Source organism: Tamandua tetradactyla, chromosome 1, assembly GCF_023851605.1.
Source record: "Tamandua tetradactyla isolate mTamTet1 chromosome 1, mTamTet1.pri, whole genome shotgun sequence".
Lineage (NCBI taxonomy): Eukaryota > Metazoa > Chordata > Mammalia > Pilosa > Myrmecophagidae > Tamandua > Tamandua tetradactyla.
Window position 1 is genome coordinate 97,509,809 of NC_135327.1, and position 24,285 is coordinate 97,534,093.

General features: G+C 41.6%; 1 long non-coding RNA gene across 1 annotated transcript; it reads right to left on the reverse strand.

Annotated features, from left to right (window-relative positions):
- Positions 1-3,709: 3,709 nt before the first annotated feature.
- LOC143685492 (uncharacterized) lies at positions 3,710-24,285 on the reverse strand. Its single transcript, XR_013176708.1, has 4 exons — positions 24,206-24,285; positions 22,786-22,840; positions 21,484-21,589; positions 3,710-3,839 (listed from the first exon to the last, which is right to left on the reverse strand). It is a non-coding gene; the product is annotated as an uncharacterized LOC143685492 (long non-coding RNA).

Here is a 24,285-nt window from a genome sequence, read left to right on the forward strand (position 1 = left end):
TGTTCTAGAATATCTGTCATTAAGGCGGTGTGTTTGGGGGGGGAGTAATGGATCTGAGGGGGTTACGGAGAGAAGAGAGGTAAAGACTGCTGATCTCAGAGGGGGGATGCAGGGAAAGGGACCCGGGCCGCGCAGAGGGGCCGGGCAGGAGCAGGTCCCTGTCTGGGACCAGGCATGGAGACCCCCCACGAGAACAGATTAAAACACATTACGTCATTTCACACGCTGCCAGGGCTGACATACCCATTAACCAGATGGAAAAAATAATCAACATTCAGACCCAAATGCCTCTACCGAGCCCCAGAGAGTGGTGCGCAGATGAGGGTGAGGCCTGGCAGGGCCCCCAGGCGTGAAGGGCCTCCTTTTCCCTCCCTCCAGGTCTCTAAATCGAGTCCCCACTCCTCTCAGGCAGCGGGGGGGGGGGGGGGGGGGGGGGAGTCAGCGGACCTCCTGGCGCCTTTCTTTGCTAAAACGCTATGAACTGTCTACAGCAGCCCTTCTTAGCATTCATCTGTCTCAGTTTTCTTAGAGTCAGATAATGAACTTTATAAAGAGGCATGGGTTTTTTTTCATATGATTTTGCAGTAAAAATTTTAAGAGTACATTGGAAGATATGAATGAAGCAGAAGATGTGGCAAAAAATCTGCAATCTTAGGGAATTTTTAGTTAGCCTAAAACGGTTAGGAGAGTTTCATGAGGTTTTATGAGTTTCATATCTAGCCCTGCCAATCATTAGTCGTGTGACCTTGAGCTAGTGGCTTAACTGCTTGTCTTGAAATGGGAATAATAATTAGTCCTACTTTATAAAGCGCTAGAATGTACGTCCTGTACTGTGCTTAATACTAGAGCTGTGCTTGTTATTATGCTAATTATTTTTGTTTTCACATGGGTGTCCAGCCTGCCTGTACATTCCTTCCTCAAATAAGGACCAAGTGGGTGCCTGCAGCGAGACCCTGGGCCAGGTGGGGCAGGGACAGAGACCCACGTGGCCCCCACCCCCCAGGAGCCAAAGCTCTAGAAGGGAAGACGGAGGAGTAAACCGCTGCCTCCGAGGTGATGAGCAGGGTATGGGAACCTTGAGGACAGCAGTAAGCTGTCCATGCACACTGTGGGGAGACCCTTGGGAAGGGGGTGGGGTGCATATAAAGGAGGGGAGCCCACAGAGGAGGCGTCCTGGAACATTTGGAGCCTGGCCTGAGTCTTGGGAACAGACCGGAGTTGGCCAGGCAAAGAAGATGTCCTCTGCCTTCTCCCGGCCTGGGGCCGCAGTGTCCGCATTTGCCATAGATTTCTTTCTTTCTTTCTTTTTTTTTTTGCCTTAAACAGGGAACCAAAAGGGTGAAAAGGCACAACCTTGCTTTGCCCAAGGGAAACCAAACCTCAGTAATTGAAAAATGCCCCCATCCCGCCGGCTCTAGGCTGGCATCCAGCTGTGCGCCCCTGTGCCTGCCACAAGCAGGCCTGGTGGGGGCCGTGTCCGCGGCCCTCTCAGCAGCGGGGCCTGGTGTCCACATGGCCTGGATTGATTTAGGACGACGTTCCATCTCCTTGCAGTTCGCCAGCCAAGGCATATCAGGCAGCCTCTGTCCCACCTCCACCCTCGCCGACAAGAGAGGCGACGGGACCGAGGGACGTTCCTCCTGCTGTCAGCAGGAGAACTTGAGTTCATCTATAGCAGGGCCTCAGGAATCAGCAAATTATTTTGTGCATTCGCTTTATTGCATACCAGTGGTTATAATAAAATTAGTTCTATGCTACAATATTGGTTTGTAATTGCAATTACATGAACAAAGCAGATATAATCTCAACAAGTCTTATATGGCTGAACAACTGAATTGACTGCGCAAATTCTTCTTTTTCCACCCCCCCCACCCCATTCCTCTGGTTTTATCTTCAGATTGTTCGCAAAGCCCTTACGAGAAGATTTGCTGGATTTTCTTATAGCTCTTGAGTAGGGTGACCATATAATTTAGTATCCAAACTGGGACAATTGTGAGAGTGAAAGGGAGGCTTTTAATGATGAGGCCAAGACAATGGCATAAGCCAAAAATGCCCCCAGGTGAATTGCCACTTGTGGTGACTCTACTTTTAGATGCACATGGGTCCCTTTCCGTGAGCCATAGACTACTCTTGCTAATCAATGCTCTCTCTACTTTTTTAAATTATTAACTTTTTTTTTTTTTTTTTTTTTTTTTTTTTTATTTAAAAGGAAAGACAGAGAGAAGGAAGGAAGGATAGAAGGAAGGAAGGAAGGAAGAAAGGGAAACATTTTTAAACATTTTCTTGTTTTATTGTATTCTGTTTCTCCGTTTTTGTTACATGGGCTGGGGCCGGGAATCGAACCGAGGTCCTCCGGCATAGCAGGCAAGCACTCTTGCCCGCTGAGCCACCGCGGCCCGCCCTTTTTTTTAAATTATTAACTTTTGACAATAATCTTTGTAAATTAATTTTTTTCTTGCTACATGGATTACTGTTATGTAATATCAGAACAAATATGAGAAGCGGAGATGACAAGAAATAAAATAGATACACATATGTACATAAAGACACGCACCTGCTTGGGACTTCCTTTGACATGACTACAATTAAGTGCAAGGGGAAATGCTGGCTGGCATTGCTTTACTCCAAACTTGTGTCTGGATGGAAACATGGAAACCTACTTATCTTCATTCAAGCCACAGGGAACTTTGCACAAAATAATATAATAGTCTCTCTCCATTCCACAAAAGTCAGATTCGGGCAAAAGAAAAGTTGCCCCTTCAGCTTGAAAGTGGGAGATCCATCAGTAAATATGAAAGCACGTTTTTTTTCTGGGATATAAGCCTCATTTCAAAATATTCAGGTGGCATCCAGAAGATCCTGACCTCAACTCCAGGTTGACTCAAGTGAAACTGGCTGCTTCATGTCCCTGCCTTCACGGCTGCCACCAGCCATCCATTACTCACGCCTCACTGGCCGAGGACTGGCTTTCTGTAGTCAGGCATGAGAGTTTCTGCTATTGGTTTCTCCAGTGATCCTGAAGCACACGAACCTGAGGCAAAAGTAAAGTTCTTTGGTCCTAGAAACAGCAGTGATTTCTACAAGTGCAATGACTGTATTTAAGATTGTGCCCTGACTACTGCACCACTGCCCTCCCTCCCCCCGGGTGTGTGTAAAGACCGACTACTACAATATGTGGCGTGTGGACATATTTTGTTAAATGAAAGCACTCTACCAATGTGAGTTATTATTCTCATTGCAGTGTTTTCTGGATGCTGTTGAAATATTTTGGCAGCCTTAGATTGAACTATAGCATATCCAAGTCTATACATGATAAATTATGTTTTAGCAGGGTTATGCTCCACTGAAATAAAGTTTACGTATTTCTCTAACTGACAGAACCAGCTTACACTTAGCAAGGTAGGTGGTGGTCTCCAGTTAAGACATATATGTAGTCCAGGTGAGCTCTAGAGAATACGTGACTGCTGAGAAAGGAAGGAAAGAAGGTGGGAAGAGAGAGATAGACAGACAGACAGAAAGTGAGAAAAGAAAGAGTTAGTATGAGCTCATGAGGGTTTCAGCAGAACAATTCTGCAATTCATCATGTGAGCCCACGCAGCCACCCATACGACCACCCAAAGGAGAATCATGTCAGAAGGAGATTATATTTTTCCTCAAAATAACAAGATGGAAAGTGGCGGCTGAGTTGGAATTGCACTACCACCTCATAATATGTGGTCAGGGTTTGATTTCTCTCCACCAGCTCCTGGAAGCTGGCATCCCCGTGGGCATCCAGTGGGCAGCGCGTGCCTGAGAGGGGCAACCGAAGTCCAAGGGTGAGATGCCTCCTCCAAGAACTGCTGTTAAAAATAAATTCATCCAATAAATAAATAAATAAATAAATTCATCAATTTACATATCGTCGTGCTTTAACCAAGATTTTTCTCTATCTCACAATAAACCTGTGTTTTATGGATGTATGTCTGTTGTCATGAGTATGTGTGTTTGAAATCTTGTCTGGTGTGATTAAAGGAAGAAATGGGAGCCTGTTCTTTGTTTATTTTGCAGATAAATCTCATCTCTAATCCGGATGCACAGCAATGTCTTCTGCAAAGGAAAGGAAGCCCCCTGCACCACCCCTCTGACATCCATATAAATCACAGGTTTTATTTCTCTGCTGTGGGGCTGTACTGCAGATCCGAACAACGTAGCAGACTCTCATTGGATGATGCTTCATTACTTGGTGAAAAATCCCCAGAGCCAAAACGTTATTTAAATGTGCTATGAAAATAAATTTGATTTATAAGTGTGTCGTCTGCAGAGACGTCCCTGCCCATGACTGCAGGTGCTGTTGTACGTGAGGATTAGCTCCTCAATTTATCGCCAGTTCAAGCTACACACATGCTCCATGACAGGCACATACCCAAAAGTTACAGAAAGGGGATGGTGTCTGCTGAGTGGTGGGTTTTTAGATATTCAGTGGTGTGGTTGCTTTTTATGGGCTGAGAGAGAGAGAGAGAGAGAGCGTGTCTGTGTGCATGTGTTTGTGATGAGCCTGGCTTGCATTCGTTTGAAGGGCTCAACAAACAGACACTTTGTACACAGATGCCCCAGTTTCCAATGGCAGGAGAATGGTGTTCCTGGTCAGAAAGAGAAAGAAGAAAGCTCAATCTTCTCTTGCGTTCAGGGCTGGGGCCCACATGTTTAGCTCAACGTGAGTGGAAACCTCTGAAAAGCAGGTTTGGACTAATAAATGTCAGCAGGCCTTCCACCCAAAAGGATCTGATTAGCGGGAAAGAGTGTGCTTGGGATGTTTCCATTACCAAAGAAAGATAGACAGGAAAAGGCTTGTTTTAAGGGGATGAAGAAGGTACCTTCAGCCAGGCAAGTAGAGCTTTGGAGATCACGGCCTTCCCCATGGGCTTTCACAGACATTCAGAGAGCATGGCTCTGACTTTGACCCTTACCCCATTGCACCATGGAAGGAAGCTGAGGTTGGGAGGGTAGAAACAATTGATGGAGCACTCATTGGGGACCAGGTGCCTTTTAAGATAAAACAGCCCGCATGCTATTATGCCCTTATCTTACTCTTGATCTTAACCAAAAGGCCAAGAAGCGATGCTATGCCCTTATTTTAAAGATAAGGAGTCTGAGGTCCCCAGAGCTAATATCCAATTTTGGAAATCCACAGACCTACAGAGGCCAGCTTTTCTGCTTCCAGAATCTCTCTTCTCCGAGTATTCGCTTAATAGATGGCAACTTGTGATTGGCAAATCGTGTCACTGGCTCCACACCCTCTGTTTTCCCTCAAGATTAGGGGTTGTGAAAGATGTCTAAAATAGTAAGAATCCTTTATAGACTGATATGGGGAAGCAAACAAAGAAACTTTCAAGTACAGCCTTTTAGACTTTGCAGAAAAGTTAGTGCCTCTGAGAGCCTGTATGGGAAGCCATTTTTAAAAGAACCTTTTTATTTTGAAATAATTTCAGATCCACATAAAAGTTACAAAAATAGTACCAAGAATTATCATATACCCTTCACGCAGATCCCTCAAATGTTAATACTTTGCCATATTTGCTTTATCTTTCTGCATGTGTGTATGTGTATGTGTGTGTTTTTCTGAATGGTTTAGAAGGAAAGGCAGATGTGCTGCCCTTTTATCCCTAAATGCTTCAGTGTGTATTTCCTAAGTTCATTTACATAGCTACAGTACAATTATCAAATATGGAAAATTAACATTAATACAGTATTATCTAACTTACAGATCACAAATCTTACTCATATTTCAGTAATTATTCTACTAATGTATGTCCTAGCAAAAAACCTTTTTTTTTAACCTACTTTGGGATTTAGGGATTTGTACGTGTTAGCTTAAATTTTAGCCTACTAAACTAAAAACTAAACCTTACCTTTAAGCCTTGACAATTCTCCTTCTATCTAAAATTAAATGGTCATAACTGGCAAATTTGAAGTATTTATATCCTTGAATCCAAAAATAAAACCATATTCCAAGTTCCTCCATGCATTTCTTTTTTTTTTTTTTATAGAAAACAGGATTTATTTTCTCATATAAGGTTGAATACCAGTAAACGTTTCAGAAATGTTTTATATACATAAACAGTAGATTTAACTTATTAAACACAGAAAATCCAAGCCCACCAGCAAATACGCATTTTCTTACTTCCGGAGCACACAGTACTCTCCCAGGCTATGTTAGCTTCCAATGCAGGCATTCACATTGATTAGGCACAGCTCACACTGGATTTCTTTCTGGGTCCTTCTGTTTCTATCACATGGACCCTTCTCAAAGACCATGGCAGCAAACTCAGGGGATTCACAGTTGTTGGGATGAGAGACCTTGGCTGTGAGAACCTTCACAAAAGCCCTGAGTTCTTTTCAAAAGCCAAGCTCTGGGGTCCTGTGGCTTGTACTCCTGACTTAGGTCACACCATGGCATGGTGTAGTGTCACAGCTTCATTCTAGTTAACTTCATTAATTAAATTGTTCCAATTAGGAAGGCGAAGTTAAACAGGTATCACAGCCCTTCCGCAACAACTGGCTTTCCCTCCTGTTCAAGGAAAAGGCAGAAAGCCTTCACTTGCGGCCAACCCATCACCACCACCAATGCCCAAGGCACAGAGGATTGTGGACAAGGTGACCCAAGGTGATGCTTGACGAGGGTGAGAGACACGAAGTTCACAGTGGATGTCCAGAGGCCATGCCGTGAGGAAGGATGGGCATGGGGAATGTGGTCAGCAGGGCTCTGTGATTCCTGGGAGGCCTTTTTCAAGCACTCCGCGTGGTAGAGCAGGCAGCAGCTCTCCAAGCACCAACCCTGAGAGCCTGAAGCAGCCACCTTGGGCAGTCAACACCCCTGTTACCACCCTAGCACCCTCGGCCACGGGGGAGCTCAACTGGCCACAGTCTGTGTTGACACTCATCTTGGCTTTCTTCCCACTCTTGGAGCCAGAAGAGTCTGTTTTCCTCACAATATCCATGCCCTCTTTGACATGGCCAAACACAACATATTTGCCATCCAACCAGTCTGTCTTTATGGCGCGAATGAAGGACTGGGAGCAGTTGGTGTTGGGCCCGGCTTTGGCCATGGACAGGACACCTGGTCCCATGTGCTCCAGCCTGAAGTTCTCATGGGGAAAGCAGCTTCCACAGAAGGACTTTCCATCTGTGCCATTGTGGTGTGTGAAGCCACCTGCTGGACACAAGAAGGACAGAATCACCCTGTGGAAGGGGAGCCTCTGTAGCCCAAGCCCTTTTCGCCAGTTCACAGGGCTCTGAAGCTCCTTGCTCTGACTTTGGAACGACATCTGCCTTCAGCTCCAGCACCACGTGGAGGAGGCGCTTCCGGCGCCCATGGCCAGGACGTCCCGGCGGGAGGAGGGCGCAGCAGGGTTGGGGGCGCCGCCGCTGCGGGCACTGATGCGGGGAGCTCAGCTGCACCGGGTGAGGGGCGGGACTGAGAGCAGGGGGAGCAAGTGGGGGCCGTAGCGCAGTGCCGGCATTGCGGGACAGATCCAGGTGGGAGAGGGACAGTGTAGACCGAGGTACCGGCAGCGAAGGTCTTGGGTGCCCAGAAGGCCAAGTGTCCCTGCATTTCTTTACATGCCGTTGGTCCCTCTGGGGAGCTGCAACTTTCTCTTTGCCTGATCACAAGATTTCCAAGTCTCAGGGATGGATGGCTTCAGCTCTGAAACCAGGGTGGATAAAACAGAAGTCTACCCATTGACGTGGCAAAGAGTTGTGAAAAGGGGCAATTTGATCTATAACTGTTTGTCAGCAAAACTCAGTTCCTGGTGAAGCGGCAGCCCTGGCCATGTCACTCCTTGCAGCTGTTAACAGTGGAGGATCTGGCTTCTGGGTCCAACCGTGTCTCCTAAGACTCAGTGATACGCAAGCCACACAACAAAAAAGCAGCATTGCTCACAGGTTTAGTACTGTCCACCGAGCAGGATTAGGGAAACGCCTTTATAATGCCGGTGTTGACAGACAGGACTAAGTCTGTTTTATAGGCTATTGGCTGAGTTATATCAGACTTCTACTGTGGGTAAAGCGGTTGTGTTTCAGCCGGCATGATTTGACCTGTGGTTTATCCAAATCGGTGTAATAAGCTAGGTTATAGGGGCGTTTACTTTGCCATATATGCTCAGGTCTAGTAAACCTGCCATAAAACCAAGTAAATAAGGACTTCTGTTTCTCCCGCTGGTACACAAGGAGGGTGTGAGATTAATCAACTTGTTCCCCTCCAAGATATATCCATCGGGAAAGTTTGTAAAGCTCTTTATTTCTCATAGGGAAATGATTTTAGCCTTAGGAAGGAAACACATGGCTTTCTTCTTATAGCTCCGAACTCCCTCCTGCCAGCTGCATTCAGTTCCCTTGGTCTGGCACCAATGAAAGGAAACTTTGATGAGCTGTGCAAGTGGTACCTCCAGAGAGAGGGGAGCAGAAAGGCTCGACTGTTTGGAATGTGGTATTTAAGAATATTTCTGCCTTATCTCTGACACATATCCCAGAGAGACATCATTGGCTTTCAGGGAAAACCCTGTGGGCCTGATTTTCCAGCCAGAATGGTTTTCTGTGGGTTGAGTTCCTTGAAAAAGTGATATCGGGAAGGCAAATCCAGCTCCCATGTTTGGAAGGCTTGTGACTCTCCCAGTCCCTGCTGGGCCTGGCACACTTTAAAGCAAATTCCTGCCTTTTTGTGTTTAAATGTCTTTTTTTTTTTAAGGTGTTAGCAATCTGTCTTACGTTCTCCAACCCCTGCTGGGATTTATGATCCAGTTTGTATTTTACTACATGATCTTGGCAGGCTCCCCTCGTTGAAATTCAAACCGAAGCAACTTGATGGGGGAACAGACATAAAAATATTAATTTGGTGGATATTAAAAAAAATCACACTGGTTATAAATCAGGTGCTGTCCACTGGTTCCTTTCATCATCTAAATGGTCCTTCTAACCAGACCACAAATCTTCCTGGGGAGGAGGAGGGGATTTGGAAGGTGGGGGTTCCCTGCCTGAGCTTTTGGAGACAGCTTACATCCAACACTTCCTCAAACCTGGCTTTGTTTTCTAAAGGTAATAAAATGAGTACTTCTGGTACAGGCGGCTAATTAGCTGGCCTCCCAGAACAGACCTGGGGCTTAAAAGAAAGTTGGCTTGGTCTGAAAGAAATGAGGTTGTGGAAATGTCTAAATTTTGATTAAGAATAGGATTTGGAGGTTCAGGATGAGTGCTCTGTTGCCCCGAGGCAGTGGAACCCATTTTGTCGTGGTGGTGGGCGGTGGAGGGAGGCCGGGTGAAGCAGGGGGGGGTGTGGCGTGCGAAGATTGGGGGCATCAGACAACCTCACATATGTCTCCATGGCCAGGGCTGAGGATTAGGGCCGTGTGACTGTCTCTGCTCACACGCCGGCGGCAGCTCTCGGATTTTAGTAGGAAGCCATAAGGAGAACAAGGAAAAGCAGGCCAGTTACATACCTGCTGGGTAGGTTTAAGAAGGCGTGGTAGAGAATTTCTCCTCCTATAATGATATTTTAACGGACTCTCTCATTTCCATCTTACAACTAATCTTTACAGTTAAAAGACTGTGATGAGTGCTTTAAAATTTTACAAAAATTCTGGGAATTCGTTTTTTAAAACTGTGGATGGTTGGAACATTATATATTTTTATAAGAAGATGCTACTAAAAATGGGGAGTTCTCACTATCACAAATATCCACATAAGCACAAGGACAGTAGTGATAATGGAAAATTCATCAGCATTCTAGAAGTCCATGGTGTTATTTAGTGATGCAAAATCTAATAAAGCAAACAAATCCAAAATTCAACCCAGCCAAGCCCACAGCTGAAGCGAGTACTGTAATAAAGCTCCAAGCGCATTTGGATCTTGAAATTATAGAGGAAGAAAATTCAGTAGCTAAAGAGGGGGCAGCCAGTTTTCTACAAAAATCAAAGCAAGTTTTTGATTCAGAATACTAACATGATAGCAGGAAGGGGAAAATAAAAGGGATTATAAACTTAAGTTGCCTTTTTGTTTTTTAAATAGAAAACATTTTTAACCAACAGTTGGCTTATATTACTACTCTGCCGGTTTTATAGGCAGCATTACAGACAGAAGGGATCTCATTTCTGCCTAAAGAATATAATGATGAGAATTATTTCATCTGAAACAGAGAGTTTTCTACTTGGTTACCATGTAATCTAATACCGACAGTGCCTTGGACTGGAAAAATTATATTCTCATGTTGAAGAAATGGAAGGCAGGAGAAGACACAGTCATTCTGAGCTTCACTCTAAAGCAATTATGGGCTCGTCACAATTCTAAGACAAGAATTGATTTTTATTTTTAGATTATTAAGCTTGAGCACAAGGATGTCAAGATATGTGCCCTAGTTTTGACGCTGTAGATTGAGTCTTCTCAAATTAATTCAATATTTAACATAAAAGAAAACATTTTGGGAAAAAAAACATTTCTACTCTATATTCTCCCCAAATTTACTTTGTTTCTATCCCACTTTTACTAAAACCTTCACGCTCATAAAGACAGATGAAGTAAACAGGACATTATGTGTGGGGTTTTGGAATATAACGTTAAAATATCTGAATTAGTTGCAATGCCCTAAAGAAACCTAGAAATAAAGAAACCCCCCAAAAGGGAATAATTTCTGTTGGGTGTGCCTGATGCCATCCAACATTAGGCCACTTCCTCTCATATATCCGGAACGCCAAGGGATCTAGCTTTTATACTCACATAGTCAGCAGTCAATTAGGTTGCTAATTGATCTTGGATATAGTGGTGTTTACATATGTATTTGTAATGTGCTGAATTTACTTGCCCTAATAGGCTCCAAAAGGTCCCCTGGCTAAATTAAACCTCCCCACCCTCAAGAGGCAGAAGGACCCAGTGCAACCGCGTGTCCAGGGGCGTTACCACATTCCCTTCTTTGACTGCCTTGGTATCTGTTCATCTGAACAGCCTAGAAACATGCCCAGATTATGCCAACTTCCAATTTTGAATGCAATCTAGAGGGCACTCTGGAGCCAACCGAAGCCCTCTGACTCCTATGTGGTCTTTAACCAGACAACACCTCTCTGCTCCTCGAAAACACATTGTGTTTACTCCTGTCTTTCTTCCCTTGGATTATTGAATGTTCTATGTTATCCAGTTTTTACCCAAATCTTCCATGTGCTTCCCCTGACCAGTTATTCCAGCTCTTGTTCATCTTCCTCTCTTTCCAGCCTTGACTGCATTTCTGGCAGGGATTGCCTGGAGGCAATTGAAAGGGTTGGAGGTGCTTTAAGGGCCCATGTTAACCACTGTTTCCAAAATTGGGTGACTAAATGTACTTTTTCCTTTGAAGAAGTGAAGACTTTGATTTAAAAAAAAAAAAGAATTAAGCTGATGGAGATACCAGAAGCTACTGCCTACACCCTATGGCAATGTCTATTAATAGTTTCCTGTTTTCAATTTTCAGTCACACTCTTAGTTCATCCAGGCCCAAGAAGTTGCATCTGGAGAAAACAGATTTCCAGGCTTCAAAACTGAAAGGCAATTAGACTTTTCAGAATCCAGCCATTTGAGATGGTTCTCTTCTTTAGGAACACAGAGTACAAGTGAAGACAAAATCAAGCCATTTAGGTAGTGCCAAAATGAAGAAGGGAAAGTTCTAGGTTTAGAAACAATCCGACACTGCTCTGCTGGTCCCAGCTGTCAGTTTTTCCTAGGATGCACTTTACAAGTGTGATCATGGGTGCTGGATGCATCTCCCACACATCCCCTTTGCTCCAACTTGACCATAGCTGAACTCTTGTAACTGTAAACATGATGCTTTGGGGAGGCAAAGGAACAAGAGTAACGAGGTATTAAGAAATTATTTTCTATTTTTTTTTTAAAAAGAAAGAAGATGGGAGTGTAGAAAGAGCTGCATAGATATCACTCTGCCACCTTCTACTCTCCTCCCTCCTTGCCAGTCCCAAAGATAACAAACAGTGATTGAGCCTCACCATGTCTCTCTGCCTGCAAGGCAACCCCCAAACCAGACAGACACCAAATGAGCAGTGGGCACCTGAAGATATGCCCAGGACAGGATAATTGTGCCATAAATATAATTAAAGTCAGCAGGAAGACCATTATAGAAAAAACCAAACTTAAAAAAAAAATTAGTACCAGTGAAGAAAATATCATACATTCTTTTTATTTCCATCTAATTTTGTTTACATGATTCATACAGTTTCCAAGAGCATCCCTGGAGAACATTAGGCCAGCACCACATGCATAAACATTCATATATAATATGTAAATTAGAAACAATTTCAGGATTTATATAGAAATTACAGCCACTTCTAGCAAATTAATTCAATGACAAAAAAAGGGTTACTGTCTCTCTTCAAATCAAGAGGGGGAAATATTGGGCAATGCAAATTTATTTATTCAAGAGGCTTGCTCCTTGCCAGGAGCTGATGTCCCCTTGGTCTGGAGATTTCCATTTTTTTATTGGATATGTATTGGTGATTGAATTTGCTTTGAATACAGGGGCAGTCAATGAGGACCATAATGGGCTGTTTTAAGTTATAGCATTGGTAATATAGTCATAAAGTCGATTAGCCTAGAAGAGTTTGCTGTAGGGAAATGATGGAAGAAGGCAACTGGCTTGAGTTAAAATATTCAAGAATATTGAATCTTAGAGATACAAGGCCCTAAGAGTACAAACGTACCATTTAAAGATGAAGAAAGTAAGCCCCAGAGAAGAAGTGTTCTTTCCAACAATACAAATAAAATTATTTATGAAGTTCAACCTAGAACCTAGGTCCTCTCTCCTATAGTTATGTGCCCTAAACACTTCATCAAGCCACTCCTCTTTTATATTTGGATAGAATGACCATGTGTCATTTGAGTAAATTTTCCCATCAGGTGTTTGTCTACATCTTTCGGTGGCAATTTAGCCATTGGTGACTGTGGTAGATTGTCGTAAAAAAGACCCCGAATTTTCACACTCCTTGTATCCATGTCCTTCTCCATGTGAATTTACTGGATCTGGCTTGGGCTTCATGGCTTGCTTTGGCCAATTGAATGCAACGAAAGAGCCTGTTCTGAGTATATCCCATAAGGTACCTTGCAGGCTTCCAGTTTTTCTCTTGCCTGCCATGGGAACATTCCTGGCTAACCTGCTAGAGGGATAGGAGAGATATGTGGCTGGGGTTGTAAGATTTAGCAAACATTTGGGACATACTTATCATAAAAATTATCGTCAGTTATCTGAAATTTTAATTTAACTGGGTGTCCTGTATTTCATCTGGCAACTCTATACATGGAGAGGGTCCTAGATGAGACCACCCTATACAAGTCAGCTGACCCTGAAATACCTTGGAGAGCCTAGCCAAGATCAGCAGAGTGGCTCACCCAACTCAGGGCTGACAACAGTGCATGAAGGAGCCCAACTAAGACCATTAGAACCACTCCTAGACTCAGGAACAAAAACAGATATTTACTGGTGCACAACACTGAGGTTTGGAGGTTGTTTTTTCGTTTGTTTGTTTGTTTGTTTGTTTGCTTTGGTTGGTTTTTAATGCAGTATTACGTGGGCCTTACTGACTGATACAGGAACTGTCAGTAAAAATATCTAGAAAAGGAACTAGGTTTGGGATTCAGGTGAGCATAATCTGATTGTTGTGATATCTTTTATACAAGTAGATATAACAAGAAAGAAATATCTTAAGGGCACTGTGACATGCATTCTAAGGCATAAACACAAATTAATAGAGCATGCGCCTTAGGAATATTTCCACTTTTCTGGGGTCTTGCCATTAATTCTGGTGTCTTGTTTTAAGTGACCCACTTTGAGGTTCTGTCTTTGTCACAGAAGAAAATGCCAGAACGAGACAATGTGGCTTTATCCACCTTGTCTAGACCCTTGATATAATCTCCCTGGATTAGTGCATGTTTGTGCTGTTTCTTTCTGGCCTTCATGTGTATCCTTCTTTGACCTTCAGGAAGGAAAAGATTTAAGTGAAGTTTCATCTCTAAGCCTAGTAATTGTGCCTCATCTCTACCCGGTTACATTTCCAAAGGTCAGATTCACCTATTAGAGGCCCAGCACTATATATCTTGTCCTTCTGTAATATGAAGTACTTTCAAAGGCCTTACACATCCTTTACTTCACTGGCTCCTCACAGTCTCCCTGAGAGAACAGTTACAGCAGCCATTGGGATCTCCCTTCTGCAGATAAGGAAACTGAGCCAGAGAGAAATCAAGCAACTTTCCCAAGGTTACACCACCTAGTTAACAGCAGAATTAAAACTAGAACTCAGAATCCTGTCTGCTATCACAGGCCTCCTTTCTCTTATGCTCTGCTGTCTCCCTCATCCTGGGGTTTTGGCCCATTGATGCAGTAGCCAGGTGTTCAATGGGCACCTGAATACCGCTTCTGTCTAGAACCCAAGTGGAAACAGGACGTGCTTAAAGAGGCCATTAGAAATCCCCAGACCTCCACTAAAGCAGGTTTTGGTGCAGATGACTGAAGACTGTATAAATGCCTTCACCTTGTAACAGCCGGTCTCAGCCTCCAGAACAGAGTCCTACATTGTGGATTAATCACTTCATATCTGTTTTAAAATCGTGTTACGGTCTTTTAAAGGTATGCTTTAAAATGTAATGTTCTGCAAGGAGGCATGGCCCATTTAAAAGCAGGGCTGCCAGCAGGTTGCCAGTTGATGAGAACAATTGAATGCAGATGAAGGGAAAAATACCAGAATATTAACCCAGCAGACCTCTTTTTTCTCCAAATCTGTAAGGCAAAGGCATGGCATAAGCCACCCACCCAAGTGCAGTACTCACCTGGATTCTTAGCTTTGTCTGGATTCTGGATGATCAGCGATGTTGTCATTGTCTATGGGTAACCAACTATCCTGATTTGCCCATTACTGAGGGCATTTTAGGGATGTGGGACATTCAGTACCAAAACTGGGACAGTTCTGATCAAACTGGGATGGTAGGTCACCTTAGTTGGGGTCCTTTGTGCGTGTGTGTGTTTTTTTTTTTTTTTCTTTTTTGCGTGGGCAGGCATCAGGAATCAAACCCGGGTCTCTGGCATGGCAGGCAAGAACTCTGCCTGCTGAGCCACCATGGCCCACCCTGAATGGTCTTTTGAGATGAGTAGATACAAACCCTCCCTCCTCCACTAAGAGGAAACTCACACTTCCCACCCTGTCAACCCTACACACAAGAATCTTTGCACATAGGAAAATCCATATATCTGTGTTGAATGAATGAAACAAATAATGGCTTGTTCTGACATATTAGAGGACTGGCTTGGGAGTTAGGAGATTGACTCAATTACTAACCAGAGGCTTTAATTTGCCAATCACTAATTCACTGTTCCTCCCTCAGTTTTCTTCTCTGTAAAGAGGGGTAGTTGGATTAGGGTCTCTAAGGTCCCTTCCTAGTTAAATATTCTAGGGTTTTGTTGCAAAGGGACCAGTGGGGATGCTGGTATGGTCAGAGACTATTGCAGATGTAAACTCTTTATAAATGTGCTCCAACTCTGACTCAGCTGCTTTTATCCTGATGCTCCAGCATAAAAAACAAAACAAAACAAAAGAATCTCTTGGAGACTTCTCTTTTACTTTAGTATAAATAATGGAGCCTAGCTCAAGGCCAGACTGGAGATAAAGTCTCAAGAATTTTGCTAAGGGTTGACTCCTTAGATTGATACTGTCCAATAAATATTTCTCTCATCATAAAAATGTTCTATATCTGAGTTGTCTACTATGATAGCCACTGGCCACATATGATTATTTACACTTAAATTTAAATAAAGTAAAATTAAAAATTTAGTTCTTGAATTGCAATAACCACACTTCAAGTGCTCAGTAGCCACATGTGGCTACCATTTTGGACAGAGCAGATATGGAACATGTCCATCCCTGTAGAAAGTCGTATTGGACAACACAGCTCTAGAGGGCCTTCTTGAGCATTCTTAGTAGTCTACAAAGTTGCCAGATACGCTGGTTTGAAAGGATGTATACCCCCTAGAAAAGCTATGTTTTAATCAAAATCCCATTTCATAAAGGTAGAATAATCCCTATTCAATACTGTATGTTTGAAACTGTAATCGAATCATCTCCCTAGATGATCTGATTTAGTCAAGAGTGGTTGTTAAGCTGGGTTAGGTGACGACATGTCTCCACCCATTTGGTTGGGTCTTGATTGGTTTACTGGAGTCCTATAAAAGAGGAAACATTTTGGAGAATGGGAGATTCAGAGAGAGCAGAGAATGTTGCAGCACCACGAAGCAGAGAATCTACCAGCCAGCGACCTTTGGAGATGAAGAAGGAAAACGCCTCCTGGGGAGCTTCATGAAACCAGAAGCCAGGAGAAAAAGCTAGCAGATGATATCATGTTTGCCATGTGCCCTTCCAGCTGAGAGAGAAGCCCTGATTGTGTTCACCATGTGCCTTCTCACTTGAGAGAGAAACCCTGAACTTCATCAGCCTTCTTGAACCAAGGTATATTTGCCTGGATGCCTTAGATTGGACATTTCTATAGACTTGTTTTAATTGGGACATCTTCTTGACCTTAGAACTGTGAACTTGCAACTTACTAAATTTTCAAAAGCCGTTCCATTTCTGGTATACTGCATTCCAGCAACTAGCAAACTAGAACACCAGAGGAGGAGAGAAATGAGAGAGAGAGAAGGATTTAGGAGGGGTACTAGCCTTGATAACCAATAAAATTTATCTATTGGTGTGGAATTATAAGAAGGCCTTAGCCAGCTTACTGGAGAGGGACCATCTTAAGACATCATTGGCAATGATCTTATAAAAGTCAATGAAAAGATTATTTGGTTTTTCATTGACACCAAGGCAGAAAGCTCTGCTAATTTTCTTTTCACCGATAACCCTGACCGAGTGAACTCTGTGGTCACTGTAGAAAGTACCAGGAAATAAGTTTCATTAGCTAAATGTAAAAGTTGTTGAGAATTCTTCTTTCAAGGTTCATGACTGAAAAATTTCCAAGCATCTGTGGCATGAAAGAATACATGAAGACTGTTTTGCTTACCTTTGAAGTTAGGTGAAAATCAAAATTCATGGTTGCGTGCTCAGCTCTTCAAAGCAGAATTGCTTTGTGGAATGAAACCCCAATGAGTATGTTCCCATCCAGGAGCAGATTTTCAGATCCACCTATGCCACCAGATGCTGTGTGACTTTGGGTAAGTGATGTAACCTCTCTGGGCCTCAGTTTTCATGTTTAGTTGAAGAAAAGTAGCACTGGACTAGGTCCTGGTTAGTTTAGCATTCTGGGATCACTTTTATGACCATGTTTTTTGGCTTCTTCCCTACACACTAGAGCTTACACCCCAAATATCCCATTTTTCTTTTAACACTCACAGTTGACCAGGATTTTCTTCACAGAAGATTCCCATAATCAAAACTCCAAGCATCTTAGGCCTAGCAAACCTCAATTTTCTGGAATTTTCATATATGAGGATGTTCATCTATTAGCTATTCTGCTCGGAGCCAGGAGGAAACACCTCTCATGGAAGTAGAAACCTTAGCAATCCCAGATTTACCAAAACCTGAGAACACAAACTTACTCATAAGTACAGTGGTGGTGGCATGGATATGAGGCTGATTGGGAGCTAGTTACAGTTCTGCCACTCATCAGCTGCATGACCAGAGACAAAGCCTTTCACTTCTCTGAACCTCAGCTTCCTAATTTGTAAAACAAAGATAAAATACAGTTGTGGGTAAGGTGGGTTTACCAGGAATCTAATAAAGCTTCACCTTCAGGACCCTCTACTCACATGGGTCCCTTTCAAAGCCCTGTGCCTCACTTTCATTTTTTGTAATTCATAATCTTTTCCCCAAAAAGAGGTTTGCAATGGATCCTGAAACCCAGAAGGGCCAGCCTCTCCAGAACAACAGATAGTTCCATCCCCCTATCCCATATTATTGACAGTGCCTTCCAACATGAAAAAGTTAGAACGGGCATAGCCCAAATAACTCTAAAGATTGGGAGAAACACCAAAAGAGATGGTGAAGTTATACAGAGAAAGTAGGGTTTAACAAAAGAGTATGAGTGCTGAATCATTATGTTGATATTTCTTTTAGTCTCCAGTATCTTAGAGCAGCTAGAGAAGTAAAAATCTAAAATTGTGGAATTGTAACCCATACCAAACTCTGAAATCTCTTTTACAACTAATTGTTGTGGTATGCTTTGAAATTTATTGCTTTTTTGTATATATGTTATTTTTCACAATAAAATAAATGGAAAAAAAGGGATGTGCAAATTGTATCAGCTTCAGGCCCTGGAAAACCTGGTTATAGTGTTTATAAAGAAGATGGCACCTGGATGGACTGCTGTCTCTAAAAAGAATACCAAGATTACCAGGCAACTGAGTGGTGACATCAAGATGGTGGCTTAAGACATACCTGGGAACATTTTCTCCTACAGACAACTTAACAAAAGGGCAGATTCAGCTCTCTTGGAATTCTGTATGATGATAGAGACTGGAGAAAGATTCAACAAATGCTCAATATAAGGACATATACACACACAAAACAAACTCAAACACAACCCATGCCCCCACCCCACCCCCGCCCAAAAGACCTACATGGAAAAATCAGGTGTTTTTTAAATACTGACCCCATCTGGCTCTGTGGGTCAGGATCTCCTAATCAGGAAGTTACCTGAAGCAGACAAACTACATAAATCATGGGAATTGATTGAAAGGCAGGTGGGCCCAGGGCTGAAAGCTGGTGTGAAAAGGTGGCCCAGAGTACAGGAAAGGAATTGAGTAAATCATAGCTGCTGGGGAGGAAAATCTGTATAAAAACTATGAGAATAACTCGAGAGTCTCAGAGCAGGGACAGCAAAAAAGAAATCCTCTCCTGGTAGGGAAATAGTCACACATAATAGGGTAATCTTAAAAGTTATTGCACATTCACAAGGCAAGAAGTGGGTGCAGAAAGAAGACCTGAAAAAATCTGAATTATTAAACTGTATGTGCTGCTCTAAAGGTTCAATATACACTGGACCAAGCATTGAAGAAGAGCCTTAGTATTCAGCCAATTTACACTAAAACTCTAGGCCAGAGGGAAAACTGACTTCCAGAGTTAGCACTTCAAAACAAGCAAATGTCCAGACATGAATAGAAGATCACAAGCCATATAAGAAACAGGAAGAGATGACTCATTCAAGAGAACAAATTAAAACTTAAGATGAACACAGACATTAGAAAAACTAATCAAAAGTGTTCAGTCAAATCTCCTAAATCAAATCAGATAGCTAGAGGAAAATATAGATAGAAATAAATATAATATGGATATGGAGCAAATGGATATAAAGAAGATGATATATGGACAAAAACAAGAGTTAGAAAGTTTGAAAAGGAACATGACAGTACTCATGGAGGTGAAAAATTCAACAATAAGATAAAAAATTCAACAGCAGATTTGAATAAGTAGAAGAAAGAATCAGCAAAGTAAAGGACAGGATAATCAAAATATTATCAAATGTAGAGCAGATAGAGAAAAGAATGAAAAAATTGAGCAGAGTCTAAGGGACCTGTGGGATAACATGAAACATACCAACATATGCATTATGGGAGTCCCAGAAGGAGAAGAGAAGGAAAAAGGGGCAGAAAGAATATTTGAGGAAATGATAGCCAAACATTTTCCAAACTTATGATAGACATAAGTATACATGGCCAAATGCAGCAAATTCCAAACAGAATAACCTCTAATAGACCTACTCCAAGACACATACTAGGCAAAATGTTAAATCCCCCAAAATAAAGAGAATTCTGAAAGTAGCAAGAGAAAAGCAATTTGTTGCATATAAAGGAGTTTCAATAAGACTAAATGCTAATTTCTCATCAGAAACCATGGAGGCAAGAAGGCAGTGGAATGACATATTGAGAAAGAAAAATTGCCAGCCAAAAGTCTTTATCTGGCAAAACTGTTCTTCAAAAATGAGAGAGAGTTTAATACATTCACCAATAAACAAAAATTGAGAGAGTGTGTCACCAATAAATCTGTCCTACAAGAAATGCTCAAAGGAATTCTTAACATTGAAAGATAGAAGATGTGACGAATCTTGAAGTAGTATGAAGTGAAGCTCCCCAGTAAAGGTAATTACATAGGTAAATGCAAAACCCAACAGTATGGAATCCTCAGTATATAACTCTACTCTTTATATTCTATAAAATTTAGACTAAAGTTGAATAAGGAATAAATTTCCATGTTATGAACACACAAAGTATATAAAGAGATGTGACAAAAATAACATAAAAAGGGGAAATGGGGGAGGTATACTATGATCAAATGAGATATATCCCAGATATGCAATGTGGTTCAACATAAGAAAATCAATTAATGTAACATACCTCATTAAAAAAATGATGGGGGAAAAAAAACTAATGACCATCTCAATTGATGCAGAAAACACATTTGAAAAAATTCATCACCCTTTCCTAATAAAATTCCCAGAAAACTAGGAATGGAAGGAAATTTCCTCAACTTGATAAAGGCCATATATGAAAAACCCACAGCTAACATCATATTTAATGGTGAAAGACTGAAAGCTTTTTTTCCCTCCAAGATCAGGGACAAGAAAAGGATGCCCAATGTTACTCAATATTGTACTGGAAGTTGTAGCCTAAGCAATTAGGCAAGAAAAAGAAATAAAAGGCTCCAAATTGGAAAGGAAGAAGTGAAATTCTCCTTATTTGCAGATAATGTGAACTATACATAGAAAATTCTGAAAATCCACAACAAAGCTACTAGAGCCAGTAAATCAATTCAGAATTGTCAGGGTACAAGATCAGCATGCAAAAAATCAATGGTGTTTCTATCTACTAATAATGAATAATCCAAAGAGGAAACAAGGGAAAAAACCCATCTAAAATAGCAACTATAAGAATCAGATGTCTAAGCGCAAATTTAACCAAGGATGAAAGGACATGCACATGTAAAAATTCAAAATATTGCTGAAAGAATTTGAAGAAGACCTAAATAAATGGAAGGGCATTCTGTGTTCATGGATTGGAGACTAAATATTACCAAGATGTCAATTCTACTCAAAGTAACATACAGATTCAATGCAATCTAAATCTGATTGGTTTGGAATTTCTGTTTGGAATGATGGAAAAGTTTTGGTAATAGATGATGGCTATGGAGGCACAGCTTCATGAATGTAATTAACACCACTGAATTGTACACTTGAAAAGAGGTAGAAAGGGAAATTTTAGGCTATATATAAGTTACTGCACAAAAAAGCATAAAACTGTACAACACAAAGAGTGGACCCTAATGCTTCATCATTTGTAAAAAAGGTACCACACTAATACAAAATTTTAATAAAAGGAAACACTGTGTGTATGAAAGGAGGGCATATGGAAACTCTGCTTTTTGCATGATTTTTCTGTAAACCTACAACTGCTGTAATTAAAATAAGTTAATAAATATTTTTTAAAAGAGTAAAGAATACCGTCCAAGATCTCATGAAGCCAGCCCAGTTTGCAGCTTTTTTTTCCTCCCAGACGCTGTCCTCTTTTGCATTCCAGCACACCTGTGGGCCATGATAGCTTGTGCCTCTGGACATGACAGGAAAAGTGACACCTACTCAGTCACCGGCACCTCTTGGGCACCAGTGCATGTTCTAAGAGGTCACCTAATGATGGAATTCAAGAGCCAAGAAGAACCTCCAGGGGCCCTTTACTTTTTTTATTCCCCCTCTCAACAGATGTTCCTTCCTCCCTTTTCCTTAAAATTCATTCCATATACAGAATTTACAGTCTTCTTTTAAAATCGAATCTAGTATTACACCATCAACATCCTTAAGAACATCAAGTTTGACCCTAATTTCTCTTCTAATTCAAATATGATAATGCCTTTAATTTTCTTTATAGGTCTGTTTTATGCAGATTACAGAGCATTTTCATAAACATCTTTGCTCTTCATAACCTGCTGCAATTTCATGCTTCTTTTAGAAAACAGGTAACTGAAGTTCAAGTCAGTGCAAGACTTAATGGGACAAGACTCTGGGAGGAAAGTTTTATTCTGTTATTCCCATGTGTCTCCAGAGGGGAAGATTAAGACTTTGAAAGGTCACACAATTTGCGGGAAAGCCAAAACTTACTAACAACTTGCCTGACTCCCAAGGGGGTGTTGTTTTTGCTACAGGATAGCTATCTCCACTCTTGTCAGCTGCCACTGGCTCTGTCATTAGCTCGTCTTCCTTAGCACTTAATTCAGAATTCTAAGGTTTTGTTCTTAGTGAGAACCCAAATTTCTGCAGAGTATCTAGAAATGTACTTATGCCTCAACTCTGCACACACCCACATCCCATCCCCATCCATTATTTAAAAACATAACCATAGTCTATTCACTTTTCATTCATTTATCCAAAAATTATATTGGATGCATGTTGTAGGCATGGCACTAAGCCTATATCAGAAAGAAAAAAAAATTATTTAAAGACCTAATTATCCTATTTTCTAGACATTTAGAGGACCCTGACTCATTTTTCATGCCCTATCGCCCATCCCCATCCCCTGCCACTGATCATTTTCTGAAGCAGCTCCCTCCCTGACTAGGTGGCAGAAGTTTCTATTTCTCTTTTCCTGATCTCCACAAATCCGCACCTACACACCCCATAGATAAAGTTCTTTTTTTAAACACCTCCAGCTAGACCAGCCTTAATTAGCTTTAACCACCAAGACATGTGCAATTAAAAAGATTAACCTAGGAGAAAACTTTGCCTAATTATAATAGCCAAAATCGCACTCACCGAATTGCAGCCCAGATGTCTTGCTGATGCTGGGTTTTCAAACTGCCGCCTGTAACTGAATAATAACAGGACAACTTGTCACTGGCTCCACTTGAATCCCTTTATCTTGTTTTGCAACCCTGAAGTTGGGTGCCCTCTCATGTAGTCCCCTGAGATCACATGCCCTCAACACGTAGCACCTTTTTAATACCAGGTAACTGATAACTAAACACCCCAAATTCCTAAACTATTTTTCTGAATGAAGCCAGTTCTAATCAAGGTTAGCACACCTGTTATGGACAGTAGCCCGAGTATGTAACCACTTACCCATACTCAGTAATTTAGACTGTCTCTGACCTCGTCATCTCAAACTACCTTGCTTATTATCCTAAGACTGCCTGCCTTTGTTTGCATGCTATAAACCACTGAAAGTTTCTCCAGTTCAGGGAGACAGAATTTGAAGACTGCTCTCCTGTCTTTGTGAGGCTAACCTTTGCTAAATAAACTTTTTCTCTTCTCAAAATCCTGATGTCTACTGATTGACTCTACACATTGGGTGAGGAATCACTTTTGAGCCACAACAGACAAGGGGATTTCTAGTTGTTTAGTCAAACAGGCTTTCTATCACTAGTGTATTTAGTCAAAAAAAAAAAAAAAAAAGAAGAAGAAAGAAAGAGATCAATCTTTGATTGCTTATGTGAGTCAGACACTAACAACTTTATGAATATTAATAGAACTCTCATCCCAATATCATGCATTGGATACTATAATTATTCTCATTGTATAGATGAAGGAAATAAAAGTACAGAAAAGTTACAAATCTTGCTCAGGGACACAGTGGCCAAGCCAGCAAATTAGGCAGCGTGGCTCCAAAGTTCATACTCCAGACTATTTACAATTGGAAGTTGGCACAATTTGAGCATGTTTCTGAGCTGGTCAGATGAACAGATGCTCAAGTTATGTTACTTTTAGGGATCTGCCTTTCAGAACAAAGACGTGTTCCTTAAAGGAGTAATTGAATTCACCCAGTCTTAACTCTTGGTTTAATAAAAAGAAGATGAGGGAAAGGAACTGATTTAAAGTTTTGGGTCTTCATCTTTGATCCTAAGTCTTGATAGATGTTACCAGAAAAAAAGAACAGAATGACCGATCAAAGAGAGCAATAGACAACGATTGCATAAGACTCTTAAGAATAAATATTTCTCACAAACACAATCTATTTGCTCTAGAATTTCACTGTGTTTGCACACAAAAGCGGGGGCTACTTTATCATTCCAAGCACTTCCACATCAGTAAGCCAGATGCATGAATTTACATTCATATAGACAAATACAGATACAGTTATAGCTCTTTAGATTTTTCTTCTGTTCAGAAATAAGTGGAGGTTTGGAAAATATTTAATTAATGAATAGGTTGGGGGATATAGAAAAATTGGAGTGACTTATTTCTGGAGGAGAGTCTTCCAATTCCTCTGATAAATCACCCCTTCCTTGTGTGCCATGGTGGTAGACCTCAAGAAGG